Source organism: Amaranthus tricolor, chromosome 2 (genome assembly GCF_026212465.1).
Source record: "Amaranthus tricolor cultivar Red isolate AtriRed21 chromosome 2, ASM2621246v1, whole genome shotgun sequence".
Classification (NCBI taxonomy): Eukaryota; Viridiplantae; Streptophyta; class Magnoliopsida; order Caryophyllales; family Amaranthaceae; genus Amaranthus; species Amaranthus tricolor.
The window spans coordinates 28,078,758-28,087,254 of record NC_080048.1 but is presented as its reverse complement, the minus strand read 5'-3'; the positions used below and the strand labels follow the sequence as shown (position 1 = coordinate 28,087,254).

General features: G+C 34.1%; 1 long non-coding RNA gene across 1 annotated transcript; it reads right to left on the bottom strand.

The window, feature by feature from the left end:
* Positions 1 to 575: 575 nt before the first annotated feature.
* LOC130806782 (uncharacterized) lies at positions 576 to 1,220 on the bottom strand. The gene is made up of 2 exons (XR_009040372.1): positions 1,115 to 1,220; positions 576 to 912 (listed from the first exon to the last, which is right to left on the bottom strand). It is a non-coding gene; the product is annotated as an uncharacterized LOC130806782 (long non-coding RNA).
* Positions 1,221 to 8,497: the final 7,277 nt, after the last annotated feature.

Here is an 8,497-nt window from a genome sequence, read left to right as displayed (position 1 = left end):
CCGAACCTGTTTTAAACCGAAAACCGTTTTCGACCTGTTTTTATCATACCGTGACCGACCGATACCGAACCTGTTTTAAGACCGAAACCTGTTTTCGACCCGCTTAATACCCGTTTTTAACCGACCGTTTTTGACCGAATCTATATTGTACCGAACCTGTATTATACCGAACCTGGAACCTGTTTTGTACCGAACCTGTTTTGTACCGAACCTGTTTTGGACCGAACTTATCTACATAATTCTTCTAAGTTGTCAAAATATAATAAAATTTTATATAAAATAATTAAATTAAACTTAATTATATTATTTCTATATGATAAAAATTAAATTAAATATAAATTTTTATAAAATAAATATATAAATTATAAGTTAATATATATTAACTCAGTAATTTAGTAAAGCCTTTTTCTTTTCTAAAAAATTAAGTATAAATTTTACAAAACTCAGAAATTGCAAAATTGCATAAACATAGTTCATACTTTGCAACCAATATAAGTACCAAGTTCAGGTTAATTTGCTGACTAATTAATACTGTATTAAAATCAACATATAACAATATAAACCAATAAAAAATATTAACCTATGAAATTGATAAACCACTTTCATTTCATTTAATAGTTTAGACGAAATTTAAAATAGATCCATTACATTTTTTTCCCTACCAATAATATAAACATCAATAATCCTAACTACACAAAAAGTCTTTTCCAAATTTTAGTTATGCATAAGAAATTGCAAAAGTATAACTCATTTCATCACTTTTCTTTAATTTTCTCAGAAGTATAACTCATTTCATCACTTTCATCTTCTTCCTCCTCTTCCATCACCACCTTAGATCTCCTGCTCCTAGTCCTCAATGCGACACCGCCTTTCAATAATCTGTAAGGAACTGCTCCACCAAACTTAGTGTACCTTAAGATCATATAAAAGTAACAACTTTCAGATACTGAGTATTATGATTAAGAGCATGAGATGGAAAAACGACAGAAAGTTATAATAAATAAAATAAAAAAAATATAAATTAATTATAAAATATAAATTGGGCGCTCAGATATGATAATTTGGTAAAAAACCCAATTACAAGAAAAAAATCTTCATAGAGCACTACACTTACCTGAAGCATTATCATCATGATCAGTGTTATTTTCCTCAATAACACTTAATATCTCCTTCGCATTTTCCTCGGGTTCAAACCCAAATAGCCAATTTCGCGTTGTCACTAAAATTTCAACATTTTTTGGTAACAAAGAAGATCTCAATTTGTTAAGGATCCGACCACCAACACTAAAAGCAGATTCAGATGCAACAGAAGTAATTGGAATGGCTAGAATATCTCTAGCCATTAGTGCGAGTGTTGGATAAGAGGTAGACTGTCCCTTCCAATATTCAAGAACATCAAAACCATCATAATCAACAACAAGAGACATGGCCAAATAAGAGTCCACATCACCTCTCGCCGTCCTAGATGCAGAAATACGAGGAAAATCATGACGTAACTTGCGCATTTGGAACGGACGAGGAGGACCAAGGTTTGACCGAGAGGGTGCAACAGGAGCAGATTGAGTGGTATTCATATAACATTCATATAAAGCAACAAACGCAGCAAGCACATCATTTACCTTTTGTTCAACTGCAGTAGGTACATACAGCATAGAATAATAATCACTAAGGAAAGTCATCTTAAAACGTGGATCAAGTAAAAAGGCAAAAGACAGAACCATAGAATGATCGGACCAATATTTATCAAACATTTCCCACATAGGAGCAGCCATCTTTCTCACAGCATCACTAGGATCTTGGTGGGAATCAGTCAAAATCTTTTCAATACATATTATGCAAGAAAGGTATAAATTTGCAGTGGGATATTTTGAACCAGAAAAAAGCTTGGTAATCTCATAGAATGGCTCAAGAAAATCACAAATATCTTGAAGTGTATCCCACTCATTCTCAGAAATAATATCAACATCAATATCCCTTTCACGAACAAGATATAAATCAATAGCATCCTTTACCTCAAGAGCCCTATGAATCATGTCATAAGTAGAGTTCCATCTAGTGGAAACATCCAAAACTAATTTACCCTTTGATTGCAAACCTTTATCAATTTTAGCTTTCTCATAACAACCGCACGTAACTTAGTCACGGAATTATCAACAAGTTTCAAACCCTTTTTAACAATAAGGTTCAAAATATGAGCACAACACCTTATATGAAAATACTTGCCATCTAAAGGGAGAGGAGAAGAGGAGTGCAAACCACGTTTTAGTTTTTCAACCATCCTATTATTAGAGGAAGCATTATCAAGTGTGATTGAAAAAACTTTTCTACCTATATTCCAGTCATTCAACAAACCTTTCACAAACATGAATATAGATTCACCATCGTGGGGTGGGGGAAAACGGCGAAAATTTAACAAAAGGGAATGCAATTTATAATCATCATCGATGAAATGGGCAGTAAGGGCAAAATATGAACGCGAAGTACATGCTGTCCATCCATCACAAGTTAAGCATATACGACTCTTACAAGATTGCATATTGTCAAATACTAGTTTTTTGTACTTTTCATGTTCACCCATTACGCATTTAGTTATCGTATATCTAGACACATCTTTGACATTAGGATTTAACCAACGATGCAATTCTCTAGTTTTAATATGCTCTAACATACTCAAACAATATCCATGATATAATATCGAATCAGCAAACTTAAGCACGTAAGTATCATGATCATACACAACATTAGCGTTTGGGTTATTTTTTATGAACTCTTTATAACCTTTACAGCCCTCAGTATGACGTTTATAATTAGTTGTACCTGCACTACCTGGTGCTGCCGCCTCATAATCGCAGTATTTACACGTTACCGTCCGTACGTCATTGGGGTACGATACATGGTACTGATCCCAAACCGGTGACGTAATTTTTTTATGTTTAACAACTCTTCTTTGTTTGGGGACAGCCACAGCAGGGTCAGCCATACCTTAAAAAAAAAAAAAATTAGAGCGCAAAAAACGACTTTAAAAACATCAAGAAGATAAACAGTACATTTGAACATGAACATTCATCATACAAAATACCTGATTTTATTTGCCAACATGAACATGAATCTAGCAACTGATTTAGCAAATTAACCCAAACATTCATCATACGAACAAAAAAATAGAAAACAACCCACCTATGACATGTCTCCAAAGCAAAGCACGCTTAAATCCCAACAATTATACAATTATACAGATATCTCCAAAGCAAACAAACTAATTACAACAATTATACAGATGACACACTTAAATCCCAAAATGATGATAAACCCAATCACAATTTCCACGTAAAGCACGCTATAACCACCTATGACATGTCCAACAGCTTAATGAATGAAATTCAAAACAACAAAAATAATAATAAAACTCAATCAAGATCAAAACTTGCAAACAATTAATTAAAAAAATAAAATTTCAATTTCAATTATAACCATATAATCAACACAAAATCAATCAACTCAGGATAGAAAATTATCCGAAAATGCAGCATTTAACAATGAAATTATCCGAAAATGACACAAAATTGTAGGAAAAAAAAAACAGGATAGAAAATCAATACTTGAATGAAAACAATTATAAAATTTGAATCTTACAGTGAAATGAGTGGAAAACTGCAGCTCCGTCCGAAGAAACAAAACCCTAACAACAAAATCTGAATAAAATGAAATCTCCATCAAAATCAAAAACTGAAATCAATAACAAAAACAAGAACATGAAACCAAGTATGAAAACAAGAATAAGAAATCAAAAATCAAAATAAAAAGTAACCAAAATAAAACCGAATGATACTAAAAAAAAAAAGCACAAAAACGCTAATAAAAAGTAACAAGAACAAGAATGAAGAATGAAGAACTAAATTAAAACAAAAACGAAGAATGAAAGCCAGAAAGAAAGCACAAAAACAAGACAAGAATGAAGAACGAAGAACTAAATGAAAGTCAAAAAAATTCACAAGAACGCAAATAAAATCAAATGAAGAATGAAGAACAAGAACAAACAACAAATCTAGAACTGGGGGTACGACGTCGACGTGGGTTGAAAGCAGGGCGGCGAGCCGGCGAGGCAAGCTGGGAGGAGGCGAGGAGCAGTTCGCGAGTTCGCTATTTCGCGTGAGGCTTGGCTGCTTGCTTTCTTTGTTTTTGGGTTTGTTTTTAATGGAATCGAAGTTTAGGGTTTGTTAGGGTTTGGGCTTATCAACGGTTTAGATTAGATCCCTTGATCTAACGGTTCATATTAGTTTTTTTTTTTTTTTTTTTTTTAAATATATTAGAGTATGTTTAATCAATGGTTTAGATTAATTGATTTCAAAATGAAGGGTTATGATTTATCATGCCTTTTGCCAAGTTGACAATCCATGTATTGAGGTTGTGCACCAATGGGATAATCTTATGTGTTTTTTTTTTTTTTTTACAACTAAACTTTTTTTTTAAAATATGAGTAATTCATTGATTTAATGGTTTCTAAATAAACTTCTTAATTAACTTAGCTTAGACGAAGTTGATTAGTTGAATATATATATTAAACTCATAACTTAACCACATTTATAAAAACTTGATGTGAGGTTTCACCTTCTATCATTCTCAACATTGATAACAACATGATTTATCAAATTGAAAATAATTAACCTGATATGATCAAATATATATCAATTATAATCAATTTATCAAGTTGAAATAACCAGACCTATGATCAAATATATTAATTAACTTAAATAGAGTTCGTTTAAAATCAAACTTATCAGCGTAGATGATCGATTATTTAACTTAAATAGAACGAACTATAATGAAAAACAAATCGAATAACTTGGATCGACTTTATAATACATTGTTGACTTCATCCACGCAGTAAAATAAGATCTCGTATAAACTTAAACGGTTTAGATATATGAGAACAAGTCATATCATTATGACCGATCACATTAGTTGAAAATAACACACCCCATGGACAAATGAAGGTCAATTCAATCACTGATGAAGATATATTATTAAGACAATCTAACAAACTTACATTGTGACATTAATAACATATTATTGTTGTAAATTGTAATTGTCTAATTGATATTAGATGAAGTCGATCAATTAACATGTTATGATCTATTAATTAACTTAGACGGAGTTGATTAGTTGAATTTGATGTCATAAAACTCATAACCTAACGACATCTATAAAACTTGATGTGAGGTTCCACCTTCTATATATCATTCTCATCATGGATAAACGCATGATCAATGACATTATGAGGCAACACGATGCGATTTTTTACCAAATTGGAACAGAATAATTGGAACATAATTGAACTGAATTAAATCATGGTTTAAATGAATTGAACTGAACCGATATCAACCAAATTAACCGGAATATCGGTTTAACTGAATTGAACCGAACCGATACCAACCAAAACTGAACTGAATCCCGGTTCAACTAAATTGAACTGAACCAATACCGACCAAAACCGACCGATTGTGACCGACCGATTCTGACCCGCATACCGATTGTGACCGACCGATTACCGATTTTGACTGCCCGGTTATGATCTGTATACCGATTACGACCTGCAAAAAACCGTTTTTGACCGACCGAATGTGACCTGTTTCCGGTAATGACCGGATTGATAAATACCGGACCCATACCGACCGACACCCGCCAAGGAAAAAAACCGGATTCGACCGGATACCGAATAAACCGACCGATACCGACCGGTACCGAAAGACTTATACGACCTGCTTTTGACCGACCGTTTTTTACCGAACCTGTTTTTGACCGACCTGTTTCCGACCTTTTAACCCGTTTTTACAGCCCTAGTAATACTATTGAAGGACGTAAAGTCACGATCAGTGTGAAGTCACTTGGATGTTTTTATGAATACGCTCTAATACGTGTTTTTCATTGGGTGTTGCAGGATGTTAGGTCTCAATTAGTGACGGGTCACTAAACTGTCTTCCTGATTTTTGAGTTTGTGTTTCTCTTAAAAGGAACGTATACGCTGAGGTTGATCATGTACATTTATTTTGGATATCACCTTTATATGATTTATATTATTGGGTTATGTTGGTTACTAGGGAATAAAATTCACATAAGGACTTAGACCCCTGAATAATGAGTTAATAGTAATGGAAACTCCTTTTAAGGAGAAATTGGTTTAGGATAGCCAATAGGGTTATGAATACTCTTAACCTTGGCGACGTCTTAGTCGGTAGTTGCCTTGGGGTTAGCTCTCCCGTGTATATTCTACAAAACTCATTATTGAGGAAGTGATTGGATAATTCGAGATGAGTCATAATACACAATGGATTAATTAAAAAGGGAATGATAAATTATATTAGAGCCTTCATATGCTAGGTGGATTGTGATATAAATTGATGTGTGTTTATTATGTATCTTGATTGTTTCCTCTGACATGTACCGTGGTTTGAGCACTTGCGATGATGTTGTCTTTGACGACTAGCAGATTGCTTGCAGGCTGGGACTTCGGGGGTGAGGATTCATCCCTAGCATCTGAGACCCCGCTTATTTACTTTGGTAGGTTTCGAACATAAAAAACCTTAATTCCTATAGACTATTTTATTGCTTTATTTTTCTTTTAGAGGCCTAAGGGGGTTCTCGAGTTGTACGAGAATTAAGTTTAGATCTTTCTTTTATTTTTCGCTGCTATAGTTTGATGATTACTGATGTCTCTACCATCAGAATGTAACCCGTTTAGGGTGGAACGAATCCTTGGATTTTTGTGTTTAAACTTTTTTTAATGGTTCGAATATCGCTTGGAGAACTACGACTTTATGTAAAATATCCTAGTCAACTTTATCCGGGCTATTACAATCTCACTTGACTATATTTTGCCGTCTAAATTAAGAATAAAATACAAATTAAGAGTGATCGATGAATATTGTAAGAAAATTAAATGGGACAACTTAAAAGAATAGAAGGAAGTATATTTATTGCGTACAACAATAAAAATTTATTTTTATTATACAACTTAATTATGGAAAACAAAGAGCTCTTATTTACTGCAACTTTAATTAGAGATGAATTGATGATCATTAAATTGAGAATTCCTTTTTTTTTAAGTCATTGATTTTCCCTAAAACATTGAAAAATGAAACGCATGCAATTTAGTTAGGCATGGCCACGGGGCGGGTTACCCGGAACCGAACCGGTCCCGAACCGCTTGGAACCGGATCCGGAACCGGAACCGTTTGCGACAGGTTCCGAACCGCGAAACCGTGAAACCGCCGGAAAAAAATTGCCGGAACCGTGAAACCGCCGGAAAAAACCGTCGTGAACCGGGTAAAAAAACCCGCGGTTTGGAACCGGAACCGGTCCGGGAGAACCGGTCCAACGGTTCCATGGAACCGGTTCTGGAACCGGAACCGGTCCGGTTGAACCGGCTCAACGGTTCCGTGGAACCGGAACCGGTCCGGTTGAACCGGCTCAACGGTTCCGTGGAACCGGAACCGGGACCGGTCCGGTTGAACCGGCCCACCGGTTCCATGGAACCGGTTCGCCAAAAAACTAGCCGTTTGTTACCGTTTATAGCCGTTGGGATATACTCTATATATACTCATCACTTTCAATCATTTTCATTCACAACTCATCTCTTCTCCTACTCTCTCTACTTACTCTCTCTACTTAATTCTTTAATTACGCAATTATTCTCTTAATTACATAATTAGTCTTCTAATTATTTCTTAATTTAGTTAGTTACATAATTAATTATTTATTTATTTCTTAATTCTATATTTCTATTATTACTTCAATATTATCAATCATGTCTTCATTTTTGAAAAAAGCCACAAAAAAAGTTACTAAAGTGGCAAAATCATTAGGAGGTTCCAGTTCCTCCAAAAGAAAGGCCACTTCTACTCCGTCGGTATCAACAACACCCTCCATTAGTAATTATAATTATGAACATAATTATCCGGAAGGGTACGACCCGGAGTTACATAATTATGCAGAAGAAGTGGAAAGAGATATACAAATTGATGAAGAAGAGGAACCAACGACCCCAATTGGGATACATATATCTCGACAGTCATCAACAAGATCACATGAAGAACAAGGAGAACAACAACAACAAAGACAAGCTCGTGGTAAACGAGTCAATTTCCAAACTATCGGTTAGTTTTATAATTTTATTCTTCAAATTAATTAAACTTTAAATTATTTATTTATTTAATTATAGTTTTATAATTTTAAATTATTTATTTAGATGAAGATGAACCAGTAAGACAACCTTTTCCGGCAATGCCACCTCCTAGTGGTAGAGCTGTTTCACATGTGTGGTCGTATTTCACAAAAGAACCAACTAAGAATCCAGATATTTTCTTATGCACTTGTCAAATTTGTGAAAGTCAAGGAGTAAAGCCCTTAGTTTCATACAGTTTCACCAGAGGTAAATACTTTTTAAGTTTTTTATACATACATAATACATTCATACATTATATATTCATATTTTATAAAC